We start from the raw sequence: 19,583 nt of genomic DNA on the forward strand, positions 1-19,583 counted from the left end.
TCAGTCTTCATTGCAAACAAGTGTCCATGTAATTCTGATGTAGGGGTTACTTCGGCCACACCTTGAGAAACCATGTGTAGAATGATTGCCAAGTACCTTCTAGACCCAAGGTTCCGTGATTCTGTCATGCTGGGATTATTCACACAGAAAACAGTGAGTCTTTCCAAAGTGAAAAGAGAAGTTGAGCAAACAAAATTGCAGTTGATTTTTCTGTCCGTGTTCTAGGTTTGGTAACATGTGTAGACCTGTTCAGATCAGCTCATCAAATGGTCAGGGTTATCTCTTCTTCCCCGTGGCCCATCATCATCTTGTTGATACTCTTCTGCTTTGGGAACACACCAGGATGTTACCTTATGGCACCTCATTACATGATGGGGTGCTGGAGACCAGAATGGGGGGCGCAGGAGGTGTGCTGCTTTTCCTCAGCAACTAACTACAATGGATGGTTTCCCTCTCTTTCATTTGTCTCTTCAAACCCATTGAAGACATAGGGATTTTCTTAACTGATCAGGGATCATGAAAACTCTTGACAGGATCTGCTATTGACTTGGCCATTTGTATTGTGATTTTTATTTTTTATTTTTAAAATTTATTTATTTTGAGAGAGAGAGAGAGAGAGAGAGAATGAACGAGTGGGAGAGGGGCAGAGAGAGAGAGGGAGAGAGAGAATCCTAACCAGGCTCCATGCTCCGTGCAGAGCCTGATGTGGGGCTCGATCCCACAACCTTGGGATCATGACCTGAGCTGAAACCGAGTCAGTTTCTTAAGCGACTGAGCCACCCAGATGCCCTTGTGTTATGATTTTTAAATGGGCTGAGTTTACTTTATTTTGTCAGAAATCAGGCCAGGGACATACCTGAGGGTGGGGAGGGACAAGTGTAGACAGTTTTCCCAAACTCCGGCAAGGAAAGTTGGTGGAGTGAGAAGGAATATGTGGATCTTCAATGAGATAATGGTTTGGGGAAATTGCAATTGTAAGGGGAAACTAAGATTGTGAATATAGAGGCTTTGAATGAGACTCTTGGGGGTTTCTAATTTCTCAGCACCGTCCGTCGCTAAGCTACTGGCAAGTGGAAAGTGGCAACTGACACAGGCTAGTGGATGCTTTCTAGCCTGAATATAGTACTGACACCAAACAGTATTAACTGACACTAATAGACCCCCTACTGTCTATAGCCTTGGTTATTACTAACTCATCCTAACAACACTAGAAGTTGTTAGTGCTGTGTATTCCTGTTTTACCAGGTGAGGGAAACCGAGGCTGAGGCACAGGGAGGTTAGTAACGGTGCAGGGTTACAGTGGAGAATCAAGAGCCCGTTCACCATCGGAAGTAGAAGTAATCCATACTTTTCTTCTTTCTCAGTTTGATGTGTTCCGCATTAGTCCTTATATTATTGTACAACCAGTGGTTTTTGGAAAGTGTCTTCTCTCTGTTTCTTTACACATGGATTACTTGGTGCAGAAGAGAGTGGTTCCGTTTCCTTTCATGAAAATTGTGGTTTTTTGGGTTAGCATTCGATACTGCCAGCTTTTTGGGGCTGTGTGGGTAGAGTCAGCTCTGTTTCTTACCAGCCTCTAGTAATGTGCAGCTTGCTCAGATAGTATAGGAAGTTTAAAATTTGTTCTTAACGTTTATGTATTTTTGAGAGAAAGAGAGAGAGAGAGAGAGACAGAGAGACAGAGACAGCATGAGTAGTGGAGGGGCAGAGAGAGAGGGAGACAGAATTAGAAGCAGGCTCCAGGCTCTGAGCTGTCAGCACAGAGCCCGACGCAGGCCTCGAACTCACCGACCATGAGATCATGACCTGAGCCGAAGTTGGATCCGACTGAGCCACCCAGGCATCCCAAGGAAGTTTATAATTAATGACAAACAATTATGTTTCTCTTAGGGATCATTTCATAGCATGTTACTAGTCAAATGGATTTTTATTTTATTTTATTTTATTTTATTTTATTTTATTTTATTTTATTTTATTTTATTTTATTTTATTTTTTGTTAAATGTTCATTTTTTGAGAGAGAGAGAGAGAGAGATTGAGAGAAAGAGAGAGACAGAGAGAGAGAGAGAGCGCACACACCAGCTGGGGAGGTGCAGAGAGAGAGGGACAGAGGATCTGAAGCAGGCTCCACGCAGTCAGCACAGAGCCTGATGCGGGGCTCAAACTCATGAACTGCGAGACCATGATCTGAGCCGAAGTTGGATGCTTAACTGACTGAACCACCCAGGCGCCCCTTAAATGCATTTTAGAGTAGAATGCGTTTAAGGTTTATGTTATTTTTCTCATGGAGTCAAGGGCAGATGGCACTGGGTCTCTTTGCAGGCAAGTTTTAAATGTTGTGCCAATCCCCACCTTCCGTCCAGCTGGTTTGGTGAAGAAATGGAGGCGGCAAATACCCATTCCCAGCCCATGGCAGACATCACCAATCAACTGTAGCCCTCTTCCCTGGACATGATACCAGGTGAACACCATCAGTCAGTTATCGTTAGCAAAGTAGTTGAGACCAGATTCTCAGTTCTGGCTGGCCATATCCCTGCCTTTATCATCAAACAACTAAGTGGCTAATCAGTGGCTCTCAGCTGCAGATGAAGTTGCCCTTCGGAACTTGGCGGTGTCTGGAGTTAGTTTGACTATTGCAGCTTGGGGTTTGCTACTGACACCTACTGGGTGGGGGCCGGGGACGCTGCTAAACATCCTACCGTGCCCTGAGCCCCCTCTACTTTCTCCACGACCGGGGATTATCCAGCTCAAAATGCCCGTGCTGCCAAGGTTATGAAACTCTGATTTGACCTTGGAAGGGCTTCTGAACAATTAGTAGGGAGTAAGGAGAGGCTATGGGAGAGAGATTTCTGGAAGAAAAGAAGAAAAAGAGTTTACGTCTTGACGCATCAGTTTAAGGTAGGTCTGTGCACAGATCTGTTAACTCTCTCCAGTGCCCTGTTTGAGAAACACAGCACAGGAGTGTCAACCCCACAAACCCATATGTGTGACTTAGTAACACGGTCACCTCTCGGGCCTTTTTGTTGTCTGGTGCTTTTTGTTGTCTGGGGGTTTGTAAGGACTAGATGATGAAGGTCGCTGCTTATTCACAAGTTCCTGTGTCTTCACTTCCAAAATGGTGGATCTTAATAAAGCAATCTGAGATTTGCACAAAGATCTACCCGTAATAATGTCCATTCCAAGCTACTGGAAGTGATCTAACTGTCCAAAAATGAAGAAATTGATGCAGGCAGGCTGGGTCCAAGGACCCAGAGGGGGATCCCTTAGGATCAGCCAAGGGGGTCCTTGGCTTCGTGCGAGAGAGAAATCAAACTCAAAGCCAGGAGGAAGTGAGAGCAGAGTTTACTGAATAGTGGATGTGACATATTCTACTCTGTATATGGCAGACAGAGTATCTGGGAGACTTGGGAAAGAAAGGAGAGTTTCCTTATCGCTTGGAGGTAGAGGGTTATTTGGAAAGGGGTCCAAGGTATGTGTTCCTTCAGGCATCCAGGGTAGGAGCCAATCAAAGGGGAGTGTCATTCCGTGAATCACCAAAGGTAGCAGGTATTGACGTCAGTGTCAACCAAGGTTTGTCTGAAGCTAATGTCCTGGAACACGCTCGGGACCTGGTTCTTCTCAGATGTTGTCAGGTGTATGGGGGCCTACAGTGAAGCTCAGAGAATGATTAACTTTCTTGCTTCCCCCTTTGAGTAGGAACATAGCTTCTTTGGTTTACTCAGATGCCAGGTGAGATATAGAATGTGAGTAAATGGGGTCTAGCAGAGAAATAGCAGAAATGGAGTCTTTCTAAAATGGAGTCCCTTAAAAAAAAAAGAAAAGAAAAAAATAAATAAAATGGAGCCCCTTTAAATTTCTCTATCTGGAATTAAGGAAACGATAGAATATCCATATAACATAATTTAAATAATTTTTTAATGACATGGGAGCATTTTTAGGGTATGTTAATAAAATAAGTAAGATAAATAACCGGATATATAATATGTTCTTCACTTGGTTATATTTATACCAAAAATAGACTTGGAAGCCTGGCAGTGTGAACAGTAAAGGACTGTTTTTCTCTATTGTGTGATGTATTTTCCAGATTTTAATGGAGACAGGTTACTTTTGAGATGAGAAAAATGTAAATGTTTTAATGTTCACTGCAGTGATGACGTTTCTTTGTCTAAAGGAACTTATCACAGGGCTGAGGGGGTCAGCTGTTCATCAGGTGGCTGCCGTGTGGCAGCTGTGGGGCTCGACACAACCAGAGGCAGATGCGTGGATGGAAACGTGGATGGAAACACTTCCTACGGTAGATGGGATGGACTAACATTCTGTGGGATGGCAGAGGACAGGATAGCCGAGTTTCCTTACAGATGTGAAGGGAGGCTTCATGGAGCAGGTGACATGTGAGAAGGGTCTTGATGGCAGACCCTGAGTTCACAAAGGCAAAGAAGGGCTGAGAAAGCCCAGGCCATTTTTCTCATCACTTCCTGGACCGTGTCTGTTCAGTTCTGTCACTGATCTGTTAGTTGCTATGTGAGTGGAAGTCATTTTATTATTAACGCTGTGTGTAGCAGAAATGTGTGAGCCACCCGGGACTTACTTCCCACTGGTCCTTTCTGTGTGATGATTGGATCAGTTATTTTCCCCGAGTTAATTACAGTTTTGTTTGTGTCTTTTATTCATTTTTTTAATGTTTATTTATTTGAGACAGAGAGAGAGAGAGAGAGAGAGAGCGAGCAGGGGAGGGGCAGAGAGAGAGAGAGGGAGACACAGAATCCAAAGCAGGCTCCGGGCTCTGAGCTGTCAGCACAGAGCCCAATGTGGGGCTTGAATTCACGGGCCATGAGATCATGATTTAAGCTGAAGTCAGACGCTTAGCTGACTGAGCCACCCAGGTGCCGCTGTTTGTATTTTTTAATGTGAATTGATTGATTGATTGATTGAGAGTGGAGGGGAGAGAGAGAGAGAGAGAGAGAGAGAGAGAGAGAGAGAGAGAGAGAGAGAGAAAATGAGTGAGTGGGGGAGGGGCAGATAGAGAGAGGGAGACAGAATCCAAAGCAGGCTCTGCTCTTAGCCCAGAGGTCATGACCTGAGCCAATATCAAGAGTCGGATGCTTAACTGACTGAGCCACCCAGGCGCCCCACAGTTTTGTTTGTATTAATTGACAAGGCATTGAGTGGCCTTATAGCTACATATCTGTAGAGTTTTATATATTCCTGGGTCCATAGAAGAAACCCCCCCCCTTTTTTTTTTAAACTTGTTGGCATTACCTTGTTGCTTTAAACTCTAGCACTAGGAGCCTTTCAAAGGCTAACTTGAATGAAGTTGGATGTTGGTTTTAAAGACTTGAAGACTGAAGTCTCAAGCTGCTCTTTGTGGAATGCGATTCCATAGTTCCTCTATAAACAGGTTCAGTACAGGCAGAGGGGTGCATGGCCGGTGGCCCTCAAGTTCTTGATGTGAACCCTGGGGATCACTGTCAGTGAGGAAGTGAAGAATTAATCCGCTCAGAACGGAAGGGTGTCTAACTGGTTTGTTTAGGTTGGTCTGAACATGAATAGATTATGAATTGAGAAAAGAAGATACATGTTGCCTGAGATTTTTAACCATAGCATTTTGTTCATTCACTAATGAACGAATGAATGAATTCAGTAATTATTCATTGCGTGCCTACTGCCTGCCAGGCCCAGAGGTCACCAGTCTGGCAAACCCAGAACAACACAGAGAGTGGGAAAGGCCGAGCTGTTAACACAGATGTCCCAGCAGTGCTCTTGGCTTCCTTCCGGAGCCTGTGGGTCTTGCCCTGAGTCCGCCCCCTTCCCCCTGTGCCGTGGAGTTTGGGAATTGGAAAAATGGGAGATGCGGTGAACTGTAACTGTGCTGGGAAGTACATCATCTGGGGGCTGATGTCGGGAGGGGACAATGATCTGTTAGGAAAAGAGGAAATCCGAAGTCATTATGAGGTCACGCCTGGACTTTGGGTTTAGGAGTGTGGGGAAGAAGGCTTTCCAGGTCTTCGCCATGGTCTTCATGGTGGTGACCACTTGCCATCAAGAAACACACGGTTCTGCATTCGGTAAGCTCGTTGGCCTGCTCGTTTCAAATGGCAAGGTGGCACGTAATCCGTCTGAGCTTGGTCTCCTACACTCTGGGCGGCCCCACCTGGGTTTCCTCTCCTGGGCAACGGTAGGGCTCCCCTCATCGTGTCCAGTCCGTTGGGGGTCACTGTCCTGGGCTCCTGTTGTCCGGTGTCTGAGAACCATTGTTTCATATATTCTGTCCCTTTTTATAAAAACCATTTCAGGAGGGTGTATAAATTTGGCTCCTGCTGTCTCATCTTGGCTGGATGTGGAAGATCTGTAGTATATTTGACAGTGCTTTCTTTCCCTTTCAAAATAGCTTTTAAGAAATTAAAAATAAAAGTTTGGACGTTTGGAAATACTGAGCTTTAGTTGCACGGCAAATTGACTTATGCAGAATAAAAGCGCGTTCCTGACCGTCTTTGATAATGAAGTTGTTTTGTGCGTATGAGCTTGGTGTTCAGATGTGTCAGAGTGTAAGTCAATTATCACCCTTACCTTAAAGCATAATTAAAACCTCTCTTCTCAGCCATCAGGGGATCAGTTCCTTTTTTTAATTTGCTGCCTCTTCTTCGTATGTTTTGAGCAAATTGTTCTAAAAGAAAAGCTTGAGTTTCCAAAAGTTCGGTAGGCCTTGTCCTCTCTTTGGACTGGAAGTATGGACTGCAACACACAACTGCATTTGGAAGTATAAATGAAATTACTTGATCTGTTTTCAGAGGTCGTACTCACAAATGGCATAACTGATGTGTGTATTTTCATCCTCTCTGTAACCAGTGTGCTCTTTCTAATCACCAAAATATGTTGTTAACTTGGGAGTAAGGTGCATTTTGGAAGATTCTGGCTTTTCTAAAGAGCCAGTTGAATTTTGCCCGTCTGCAAAGTCTCTGAGGATAATGGCAGTAACTATAAATGCACCGTTCATCCTGGTGAAGTCTTTCTTATCTGTTAAAGGCTGGGATCATATTCTTGAAACACTTGCCTGTCTCCCTGGCTCTCAAGAGGTCTGGTTTTCAATTAGTTCTTTACCTACCTTAAGTTGTTTTTAAAACAAGCTGAGATAGAGGGAAAAGAGAAAATAAAGGCCTTTACTTCAGTAGTTGATAAAGACCTACCTCTAGCAGTCTTGGTGTTTCACGTTCCCTTTGCCAGTTCGCTCAGTGTATCTTTGGTTATCAGTAAGGCAGAGCATGTCTCTCCCAAGGCCTCTTTCTCATTTATTCGGCCCCCAGGGTTGTTTTTCCAACATGTGGGTCTGATCATTGTCACTCTCCTCTATGACAGGAGTTACTACATACAGATTAGAGTCTGTTTGTGACATAGTATTTTAGACCTTCCACCGTCTGACCCCACATTGTTTTCCAGTCCTGGCTCCATTACATGGTACATTTGAGCTACAGGGCAAACGTCCTGGTGTTGCGGGGACATGCCATATGTTTTTTAACGCCTCTGTGTGTTTGATTCCATTGTTTCTTTGGAAAAATCTTTCTCCCTGTGCCCTCCTCTCTCAAATCATGTGTGCTGGGACATCTTCTCAGCCTTCACAAAAGGAATTGCTTCCTCTCTTTTCTGGATTCCTTTAACTTTCTCCCCCACTTGGCTTGAAGGTATGTCTGGGAAGGTGATGGTCACTGTTATCAGGAAGGTAATTTATAAGCCTGAAGGTGAGATTACCTGAGTGCTGCTCCCGGACTTAGCACTGCCAGTCAACCATATAATTGTACAGGTAGAGGAGGAGGAGTAGAATAAAAGAGACAGCAGGGCATTTTGGAAAATGGTCTGGGCTTTTACCATCTACAAGTTGGGAGCAAAAGAAGAACCAGGTGTTCTCTGTCCATCTCCTTATTTCTGGCTTCATTTCCTGGTGCCTGGAGCCACAGAGAAAGCAACAGCAGCTACATAAAACGGGGAGAGCTTTCCACAAAAAGTGTGCCAGGGGCGCCTGGTGGCTCAGTCGGTAAAGTGTCAGACTTCAGCTCAGGTCATGATCTCGTGGTTCATGAGTTCTAGCTCTGCATCGGGTTCTGTGCTGATGGCTCAGAGCCTGGAGCCTGCTTCAGATTCTGTCTCTCTCTCTCTTTGCCCCTCCCCCCACTCATTCTCTCTCCCTCTCTCTCTCTCTCTCTCTCTCTCTCAATAAAAAAAATAAAGAAAATTAAAAAAAAGCGTGTACGAATGCAAGGAATCTTGGATTTTTGACGTTTTCACCTCACACTTACTAAGGTTTCCAGATGTCACAAAGGTATGAACACGGAGATAGTTGTAAGATTCTGTATAGCTCTGTACATCATGTTATATACTGCACCCTAGTGATGACGGCCATATTATTTTAAAAAGTAAAGTAAACCAAAATACCTTTAACCAATTCTGAGCACCTGCTAAGTGCCAAGCACTGTTCTTGAGCCTTTGGGATGCTCTGATGAGTAAAGTACAGTCCCCACCTTCAAGGGTCTGGTCTCAGCTGTTCTCACAGTGTGGTCCCCAGACCAACAGCATTAGCATTATCATCTGGGAACTTGTGAGAAATGCACATTCTTGGGCCCCACCCCGGACCTACTGAATCAGACCCCCTGGGGGTGGAGCCTTGCAATGTGAATTTTAACCAGCCCTCCAGCTAGAGATGGACTCATCCGATACGGACTGGCCAGAGCAGCTGTAGGCGAGTCAAGTATATCTGGGGGTAACTGGGAAGAGGAAGCTGATGCCACTGGAGAGTCAGGTGGGTCTTCAGATGAAGGAAGTTCAGGTTAAGCCTTAATTGACGAGCGGTTCTTCTTCAGATGACTCATGGTGAGAAGAACAGCGTTTTTAGGCCGAGAGAGAATCACATGCAAAAGTGTAGAGCAATCAAATGGATCACAGTTATTATCATTGTCATTATGTCATTATTGGTATTATTCTTCTGTCAGGGTCATAAGATGAGTAAGCTGGCAGATCATGCCAAGAAGTTTGACTTTTCTCCTGGAAAAGAGCTGAATGGTTTTTGGCAGTGAAATGGAATAATGTCAGATTTGCAATTCTATTGGATACACACAAAAACCAGGGCCTTTTTTTAAATTAGAAAAAGTTTTTAAAACTTAGGGGAGCCTGGCTGGCTCTTTAGGTGGAGTGTGACATTCCTGATCTCGGGGTTGTGAGTTCAAGCCCCACGTTGGGGGTAGAGTTTACTTTAATTATTATTTTTTTTAACATTTATTTATTATTGAGAGACAGAGAGAGACAGAGCATGAGCATGGGAGAGGCAGAGAGAGAGGGAGACACAGAATCCGAAGCAGGCTCCAGGCTCTGAGCTGTCAGCATAGAGCCCGATGCAGGGCTCGAGCCCACAAACTGCGAGATCATGACCCGAGCCGAAGTCGGACACCCAACCAACTGAGCCACCCAGGTGCCCCTAGAGTTTACGTTAAAAATGAACAAATAAATAAATAAATAAAATCTAAAAAAACAAAACAAAACAAAAAAACAACAAAACCAAACCCCGAGGGAGGAAAAAAATAGAGTTTAGAATTTAATTCTTGCTATATATAATGATTCTTAAAGAATTAATTAATTTTTTTATAGACCATTTTTTACAGCACTTTTAAGTTCACAGCAATATTGAGCAGAAAGTACAGATTCCCTATATATTCCTTGCCCCCCCCCCCCCATATACATAGCCTCCCCCTTTATCAGCATTCACAACCAGAGTGGTCCCTTGGCTACCACGGATGAACTTGCATTAGTACATCATATCTAAAGTCTGTAGTTTACATAGGGTTCACTCTTGATCTTGCATATTATATGGGTTTGGACACATTTGTAATAACATGTATTTACTAACATTATAATTATCGTACAGAATGGTTTCATTGCCCAAAAATCCACTGTTCACCTATTCGTCCTTGCCTCCCTTCCCGAAGCTCCTGGCAACCACAGATCTTTTTGTCATTTCCATAGTTTTGCCTGCAGTATGTCACATTCTTGGACTCACACAGTACATAGCCTTTTCACACTGGCTTCTTCCAGTAGTAATATGCATTTACATTTCCTCCATGTCATTTTGTGGCTTGATAGCTCATTTCTTTAGCACTAAATCATATTCCATTATTTGGATGTAACACAGCTTACCCATTCACCTACTGAAGGGCATGTCAGTAGCTTCTAAGAATTGGCAGTTATGAATAAAGCTGTGCTAAGGAGCTCTGTGCAGATTTTTGTGTGGACCTAAGCGTTCAACTCCTTCAGGTGAATACCTATGCATGTGATTGTTGGATTGAGGATAGTAAGAGTATGTTTGGTTTTATAAGAAACTGGCAACTCTCTTCCAAAGTGGCTATGCCATTTTGCATCCGTTCTACCACTGAATGAGAGTTCCTGTTGCTACACATCCTTGCCAGCATTTGGTGTTGTCAGTGTTCCAGATTTTGCCCATTCTAACAGAAGTGAGTGGTATCTCATTGTCACTTGAGCTACGTCTCCCCAGTGACATATGATGTGTAACATGTCCTCACATGCTTATCTGCTGCCTGTATATCTTCTTTGGTGAGGTGTCTGTTAAGGTCTTGGGCCCATTTTTAAAATTGGGTTGTTTGTTTTCTTACTTTGAGTTGTAAGAGTTCTTTTCGGATGACAGCCTTTTTACCAGATGTGTCTTCCGCAGATATGTTCTCCCAGTTTCTGACTTGTCTTGTTCTCTTGAGTTTTTTTCAACGGACGTTTTTAATTTTAAAGAAGTTCACCCTCTCCATTATTTCCTTCATGGATCATGCTTCTTGGTGTATCGAAAACATCATTGCCACACCCAGGGTCATCAAGATTTTCTTCTGTCTGATCCTTTACAGCTAGTTTTTCCACTAGCGTTTTACATTTACATTTAGGGGTGTGATCCATTTTTAGTTGATTTCTGTGCCAAGTCTGTGTATAGAACCCTCTTGTTGCACGTGGATGTCCAGTGTTTCTAGCGCCATTTGTTGAAAAGACTGAATTTTCACCATTGCATTTTCTTTGCTTCTTTGTCGGAGATCAGTTTGCCCACTTCTTCATGCTCAATTCATCTGTGTCTGGGCTCTCTATTCTGTTCCTTTGATCTGTTTGTTTACTTTTGGCCAGATTGTTCTTTTGCCACAAGGTCTTGATTACTGTAGTTTGATAGAAAGTCTTAAAGATGGGTAGTGTCCGTTCTCCACCTTTTTCTTCTCCTTCAATATTATTTTGGGTTTTTTGGGGGGTCTTTTGCTTGTCTGTATAATCCTAGAGAATTTTAGTTCTAAGAAAATACATAAAATGCCTAGAAAAAATTTAAATTAGAAAATACTAGAAGAAAGAAACAAAAGAAAAGTGATTTCCTATTTCCACCTAGATTGAACTACTGTTTACCTTTCTGGTGTACTTTAATGAATCTTCTTTCTCTTTGGTTTTTGTTTATTATATATAGTGTGAGTAATAAATTTGAATTTTAGCTTGATATTTTTTCCCATTTATTGAGGACAGTGGTCTTTAAATACTTTGTAAACATCTGTTTTAACAAGTGTTTAACATTACATGGAGCGCTGTAGTTAAGTTTACTTGACTCATTTGCATGCATTTTGTGCCTCACTTAGGATTTGGTGATTGTATTAGGGTTCGCCAGAGAGACAGAGCCAATAGGATATATATATATATCTATAGATATCTAGATATCTCTATAGATCTAGAGGTATCTATAGATATCTATAGATATATATCTATGTATATCTATAGGTATCTATATCTATATATATCTCCATAATCATGCGATTATGGAAGCCAAGAAGTCCCATTATCTGTTTGCCGCCTGCAAGCTGAAGGATCAGGATAGCCAGTGGTGTTAGTCTGAGTCTGAAGGCCTGAGAGCCAGGGGCACCTGTGTCTGAGGGTAGGAGATGGATGTCCCAGCTCAAACACAGAGACTTTGCCCTTTCTCCACCTTTCTGTTCTCTTCAAGCCATCAGCCAAGTGGATTGGATGATGCCCGCCTGTATCAGTGAGGGCTGGCTGCTTCACTCAGTCTACTGATTCCAATGCTAATCTTTTCCAGGAACATCCTCACAGACAGACGCGGAAATAATGTTTTACCAAGTGTCTAGGCATCCTTTGGTCCAGTCATGTTGGCACGTCAGATTAACCATCGCAGTGAGGGACGTGGAAGAAGGATTAACCATGAGATTGTGACCCCATGCATTTGTGGGGGCTAGAAGAAGTCTCTGGAAGGCTGTTGTCTGCCTCTGGCTGGATATGTAGTCAGGAAGAAAAGATGCAGTTGGAGCTGGAAGAGCCACAACACATGGAAGCTCAGTCTGTCTCTCGTCACTGTCCACCTTGATGACTTGGGGTGACTTTCAGAAGACCCCATCCATGCCCTTGCCCTGGGGGTTCCACATGGGCCTACCTCAGGAGCTGGAAGGGCTGTGGCCCCACTCCAGCCCCTTGTGGAGCTCACCACCCTGACCCTATCCGCTCCTCCACTTGTGCTTTCAGGGCACACTCCCCTCATGGCTGACCCTAACCCAGGACCGTCCAAGAGAGGGGGATTCTGGGAAATGTAGTTCCCATTTAGCTACAGTCACATGGAACCAAACTCTCAGGGCTTCTCTGTAATTCTTACTCTGTTGTTACAAAATACCGCAGTGGCTCTCTTTTTTCCATGTGGCACCGTTCCTGAATTTTGGATCATTTCCTTAGGATAGATCTGTAGAAGAGGAATTATTGGATCAAAGAGTCTACACATTTTTAACTTTTACCAGTCTGCACAGAAAAGGTTGTATCAGACACACCACGAGGCAGAGTATGGGAAGTCTCACTGCAGTGTGGCTGGTACTGAACACTGTTCTCTCTGCTTTGACCTTTGAATTGTTTATTCCTTGTCCCTTAAGGTAAAGGCATTTTTTTAAAAATTAGATTGACATCGCAGCAAGCAAAGACTGGTGGAAGGTGTGTGCTTTGAACCTGAGAGAATCACTTAATAGATATTGTGAGTAATAGGTAAGCCACCCGCTTCTATTTTGGGGCCTTGCTAATCGTCATGGCAGTACAACGAAAGGGCTAACTAACTGACACAAATAGAGGAATGGGCATTAACGACTGCAGTGGACTTACAAGCTCATTTGGTGCAAAGTTGCAAAGTAGCCACACTTAGTTTCTGTAGAATATTTGGGGATAGTCTTTGATTGCGAGGAGCCGATTCGTTGCTTTCTCTTTTTACGACGTTTTGTTGTCTCCACGCAAGAATAGTTTTAAGTTTCTACGGTGACCTCGAAACCCTAAAAACATAATCTGTCATTTTCTTTCCTCGTTGCTCGTCTTTTCCTCTGTCCTACTGATTGCAGACTCTGGCCCTTACAAACCTCTTGTCATTACTGTTCAGATGTCTTTTCTTCCCGGTTAATTTTCACTAGGTACTGGCATGAAACGAAACCTTCATGGAAATCAAGCTGAAGAAACATCTTGTCTGTGATTCTATGTAAAGCAGAATGTTTGGGCTCTGTCTGCGTTGTGGCTTTGCCCACTATAGCTTACCAAGAGTCGAGTTGGTGAAGCAACTATTATTAGGCCAGATTCCACCGACTTCTGAGTCTTAAGTCTGATTTAATAGTCCCTTTAAAGAGTGGACCACAGTTGGTTTCTTCCCCACCTGCCCACAATCCAGCAGCCAACCTACTGACCCAGTTTTAACATAAATCAAACTTAACATTTTCATAAATCATAAAATTAGAACGCGTATGTTTCCTCACTCAGGCTAAAATGAGCCGAGATTTCTTGGCTTATGTCTGTATGCTTAGTTCTACCGAAAATAGAATGATTCCATGGAGCCCCAAGCCCATGAGGGTGGCTTCTTGTGTGGAGAAAGGAGTGCGGTGTGGACTTTCATCTCTACCCTGGCTACCGGAAGTGTCCACGAGTGGTGCCTTGGGCCAGCATCACACCTGCAGCATCTGGGCGCTTGTTAGAAAGGCCAGGCCTCACCCAGGTGAATCAGAATCAGCATTTTCCCAGGAAGTTGATCCCAAGGTTGATTCCTATGCTCAGTTAAGGCTGGAGGGCTCTGTCCTGGTGAAGGCAACCTAACCCGCTCTGCACCCATCACCCCCTGTCTTTCACAGCCACCCAGTTACCTCCTGGCTGGACTTTGCTCTGGGCAGACCCAGACCTACGGAGTAGCCTCTGTTTTATTGATCTGTATACTGAGATTTGTTAAACTTCTTGAAATGTCTTGGAAGCGGTGGCTTCAGTCCCTCTGATTGACCGAGCAGAGCCCGCTGTCCTCACCTGGGCATCCTGCAGGGTCTGGGAGAGTCATGCTGGAGAGACTGGCCAGGGCAGGAGTTCTAGGGGGCTTGAGGTTGGCTCTCTTGTTTTTCAGTTGTGGTCAAATACACAAAATGTAAAATTCACCATCTCAAGCATTTCTAAGTGTGCAGTTCAGTAGAGACAATTCACCTTGTTGTGCAAGCAAGGGGCAGAGCTCTATAACTCACAAAACTGAAACTCCGAACACATAAGACAGCAATCCCCCGCCCTCCCCTGGCCACCCCCTTCTACTGTCTGCCTCTGAGGGCTTGACGACGTCCCTCACATAAGTGGAATCACACAGTATTTGTCCTTTTGCGTCTGGCTTATTTCATTTAGCAGGATGTCCTCCAGGTTCATCCGTGTCATAGCATGTGTCAGAACTACATCCTTTTTAAGGCTGAATAATGTTCCCTTGTATTTATGTACCACATTTTGTTGCCCATTCATCCATCTGTGGACACTTGCGTTGCCTCCACCTTTTGGCTGTTGTGAATCATGCTGCTGTGACTGATGTTTGGATGTTAAGCTGTCCCAAACTGGGTACGAGATCTTAGACAAATCCCCGAACGTAGGCATCTCAGTGTCCCATACTTTTTATTTTATTTTTTTAACGTTTATTTATTTTTGAGACAGAGAGAGACAGAGCATGAACGGGGGAGGGGCAGAGAGAGAGGGAGACACAGAATGGGAAGCAGGCTCCAGGCTCTGAGCCATCAGCCCAGAGCCCGACGCGGGGCTCGAACTCACGGACCGTGAGATCGTGACCTGAGCTGAAGTCGGACGCTTAACTGACTGAGCCAGCCAGGCGCCCCAGTGTCCCATACTTTAAAAAATAAGAAATGCAGACCTGATGCTTTCAAGTATTCTTTTATTTATTTATTTAAAAAAATAAAAAAAAATTTAATCTTCATTTATTGAGAGAGAGAGAGAGAGAGAGAGAGACAGAGCATGAGCGAGGGACGGGGGGAGACAGGGGGACACAGAATCCGAAGCAGGCTCCAGGTTCTGAGCTATCAGCACAGAGCCAAACACAGGGCCTGAACTCACAAACCATGAGATCATGACCTGAGCTGAAGTTGGACGCTTAACCGACTGAGCCACCTAGGCGCCCCACCCCCCAATTTTTTTTTTAATGTTTATCCATTTTTGAGAGACAGAACATGAGCGGGGGAGGGGCAGAGAGAGAGAGGGAGACACAGCATCTGAAGCAGGCTCCAGGCTCCGAGCTGTCAGCACAGAGCCAGATGCTGAGCTCAAACCCATGAACCATGAGATCATGACCTGAGCTGAAGTCGGGTGCTTAACTGACTGAGCCACTCAAGTATTCTTTTAAACTCTAGTTATTGGATACTAAATTAAAGAAAGTCTGAGTCTATTAATAAAAGAAAATTCTATGTTTTCCTTAAGATGTTCATGGTTTCTCCTAATGATACCATTCAGCTGTCTTGAGCAGACTTCATTTTGGAGTATTTGTACCAATAGAATTTCTACAACCGTTTTGAGATATAATTCACTTAGTGTGCAATTCACCGCTTAAAGTGTATGATCCAAGGGTTTTTAGCATATTCTCAGGGCTGTGAGAATTATTACCACAGTCGATATCAGAACATTTCTGTCCCCCCTACTCCAGAGCCCCGTATGTCAGCATTTATTCCCTATTTCCCTCCACCCCCCTCATCACTAATCTACTTTCTGTCTCTATGGATTTGCCTCTTCTGGACATTTTGTATTAATGTGATCGTACAATGTGTGGTTTTTTTGTGACCGGCTTCTTTCACTCAGCATAACGTTTGCAAGGTTTCTGTGTGACTTTCTAGGATGTCCGCTGGTCTCACCTGTGAGAGATTCATACATCACCATCTGGGCGTTCGTAGTGCTTCGAGCCAAATGCAGGGCCGGGGCCTAGAGCTCTGGCATTGAATACCAGACCCATCCCCTGGTGGCACAGATGCTCTCAGTCTTGTGGGAAAGATGGGCATTAACTGAATTAGTACACAGATGTTAACCACCAAGGACTGATGTCTGTAATGGAGAAAGCTTGGATATTCTGAAAGTGTCTAATGGGGGGAGGTGAGGGAGGCTGCTGTGACTTCAGATTTGCACCTTGAAGACTGTCCACACATCTCACATTGGGAGATGCCTTCAGTCGGTGTTTACAAAGTGACTGTGTTAGACAGTGGTGACACAGTAAACAGTGAGAGTCAGTCCGTGTCCTTGAGGAGCTCACTGGGTGGCAGGGAAGATCGCCATCTACGCAGGGTGCTGGTTGGCAAGATGCTGGGCTGTGATAATTCAAGGGAATCCTTAGGGGGTGGTGTTGATGTTTGATTAAGGTTTTGAAAAATGAGTAAAATTTCTTGGGGAAGCCATCGTGTGCATGGTGGGAAAGCCAGCTTGTAAGAAGAGGCCTCGAGCAAAAGTGACAAGATGCTCAGAGTGTTCACAGGGGAGGAGTATCACGGAGGCTCTCACGGCCTTGGTGTGGAGGAGGGCCATCTGAAGAGTCTGGAATGGCAGGTTGCCTCCAGTTTGCAAAGTATGTTAAAGCAAAGGTTACAAGTTTTGTCCTGTAGACCTCAGAGTTTCAACCTTTAATTCTGAGGACCTTGGCTCCCGTATGAGGCATCTGCGTATTCCCCTCCTGACCCTGACTACCCGTGAGTGGGGGTGGAGTTGGCATATCCTGTAGAGTCCCTTCTAGAGGGCACCAGACTTTTCTGGAAGGAGACTCTGGAGTGTCAGTGTGGAAGGCAGCAGAGCTTTTCTAAGTAGTAAATGATCAAGCAGGTTTTTTTTTTTTTTAATGTTTATTTTTCAGAGAGGTAGAGAGCCCAAGCAGGGGAGTGGGAGAGAGAGAGGAAGACAGAGACCCCCAAGCAGGCTCTGCGTGGTCAGCTCAGAGTCCGATGTGGGGTGAAACTCACGAAGGGTGAGATCGAGACCGGAGCCGAAGTCGGATATTCAACCGACTGAGCCACCCAGGTGCCCCTGATCAGGCGGTTCCTGTGGATTCACTGGGATGTAGAGACAGGATGTTGGGGCAGGCAGAAGGGAGTTGAATCGTGCTAGCAGCTCCAGGGTCTACGGTATTTCCAGGCCCAGACCTCTCGGTAGAAAGGGCTGCAATGAGCCGCCCTGTACGAGAGTCACTGTCACGCTCTATTGCCTGGTAAATAGATGGGAAACTGTGGACAAGTCCCTCATAGCTTCAGGGTACATTTCATCACACATCTCCCAAGTTGAGGTCTAGGATCCAATGGGATGATCAAGAATGTCGTGGCATGCGAGGCCCAGCCATTACCGTTTCAGGGCAGTCTGACCGTCGTGCTGTGTTTTGGTGCATCGCTGTCGAGGGCCATTTGCAGACACATTCCTTTATCTGTCCAGCGTGACGTTTGTTACATGTCCCTAGCTCTAGTCCGTGTGCACTCAAAGATGGACGCCTTCCCACCCTCAGGGAGCTCACTGCGTAATCAGAGAAGGAGCACAGGTTTGCAGCCTGGGAATCCGAGGGTGAGCAGGCCTCACTGGTGTGTGGATTCGGTGAAGTCACTTTGGCATTGATAATTAAAGGTCCTGTCCTTGTGCCCGTGTGGCTGTGTGGAACTTGTATTCCCCCTGCAGTGTTTCCTTTGGGATTTCTGCAGATTCCCAAAGGATGATGTCAAGTGTAGCCGAGGCTGGTCACGGTTGGTCACAGCCAAGCCACCAGGAGCTTGTCCTTCCTTTCTGGGCATGTGTCCAGCCATCAGCCCCGTGCTGTAGGAGATGCTTGAAGGACTGCCTTGCTCAAATCTTTAGGATGAGGGAACGCCTGGGTGGCTCAGTCAGTTGAGCGTCCGAATGCGGCTCAGGTCATGATCTTGTGGGTTCAGTGGTTCGAGCCCCGCATCAGGCTCCCTGCTGTCAGCCTGTCAGCACAGATCCTGCTTCGGATGCTCTGTCCCCCTCTCTCTGACCCTCCCCGGCTTGTGCTTGCCCCAAAATAAATAAATATTAAAAAAAAAAATCTTTCTCTGATGAGAATATCCAGGTCTATGCCAAGAGGCGAGATGCATGCAGAAGTTCTGGCTGTCTGCCACCTGGGATTTTGTCATCTGGGAGCTGAAGTAACAGAGTTGGATCGTGAGACTGGCCAAGCCTCGTGCCACAGCTCCTTCAAGGGCTACTGTAAATAGTGCTCCCCGTCCCGTGATTTCCATCCCGAGAGAGAGTCCCACGCTACTCCGTCTTGGTCCCCTGTGGATTTTCCTCATAGTACGTGTTAGAATCTGAAATTATCTCGTTTATTCAGCGATGATGACCTTTAATTGCACTCTTACGTGTATTGACTCGCTGAGCCTGAACAACAGCCCCGTGAGGGACTGAGCACCTTGTCTGGGGATTCGAGGATGGGCAGTCCGGCCCCAGCGTGCAGCTCCTGTGGCCACTCCATATACGTTCATTTTGTCTGTCTTTAAGAATATCAGCTCTGAGGTGCCTCCGTGGCTCAGTCGATTGAGTGTCCGACTTGGGCTCAGGTCACGATCTCACGGTTCGTGGGTTTGAGTCCCACGTCGGGCTCTGTGCACGGACAGTGCAGAGCCCACTTGGGATTCTCTCTCTCCCTCTCTCTGCCCCTCCCCCGCACGCTCGTGTGGTCTCTCTTGCTCTTTCTTGCAAAATAAATAAATAAACTTTAAAAAAAATCAGCTCTGTGCACCTGGTGTCATTGTACCAACAACTTTTGCTCATACTGGGCTCTTGAGACGATGCCCAAACGAGCAGGAGATCAGTGAGTGGCCAGGAAGAGCTGCTCGAGGCAAGGAGGCGTGGGCTAACGCGTGCACGGGGAGGGGGTGCAGGTGGAGGTGTGGGACATTCCGGGAGTATTCATGGAGAGTGTGAACTCAGTCACAAAGAGATCGTGTGCTTTGGGGTTGCTGGACAGGGACTTGAGAGAGACCAGCCTGGGGAGTTAGATAGATGGGCTTCTCCAAAAAAGATGTTTCTGTTATATGTAGAACTCCCAATGGAGTCCTAAGTGTGATCGGGAAGCCAGCTTTGTCAGAATGTGGGGGTACTTGTTAAAAATGCAGCATTGATTGCATCAGGCTCTGGGGTGGGGGGCTTGGTGATCTGCATTCGAACACTCTTGCCAGGTAAGGCTTATGCACCCTGATGCTTAGGAACCGCTGCCCTGAGAAATAAGGACACTTCTAGTAAAACCTTAGAACTATTATTTTTTTT

At 45.3% G+C, this 19,583-nt stretch overlaps 1 protein-coding gene and 1 long non-coding RNA gene across 10 annotated transcripts in view; one reads left to right on the forward strand and one right to left on the reverse strand.

Moving 5' to 3' along the window:
* Positions 1-19,583, forward strand: part of TIAM1 (TIAM Rac1 associated GEF 1) — a 399,670-nt gene that overhangs the window by 104,359 nt on the left and 275,728 nt on the right. The gene's annotated exons all lie outside the window — the stretch shown is intronic.
* On the reverse strand, positions 6,601-7,322 carry LOC109503350. Its single transcript, XR_002162279.3, has 2 exons — positions 7,184-7,322; positions 6,601-6,744 (listed from the first exon to the last, which is right to left on the reverse strand). It is a non-coding gene; the product is annotated as an uncharacterized LOC109503350 (long non-coding RNA).

The sequence above is a fragment of the Felis catus genome, chromosome C2 (assembly GCF_018350175.1).
Source record: "Felis catus isolate Fca126 chromosome C2, F.catus_Fca126_mat1.0, whole genome shotgun sequence".
Classification (NCBI taxonomy): Eukaryota; Metazoa; Chordata; class Mammalia; order Carnivora; family Felidae; genus Felis; species Felis catus.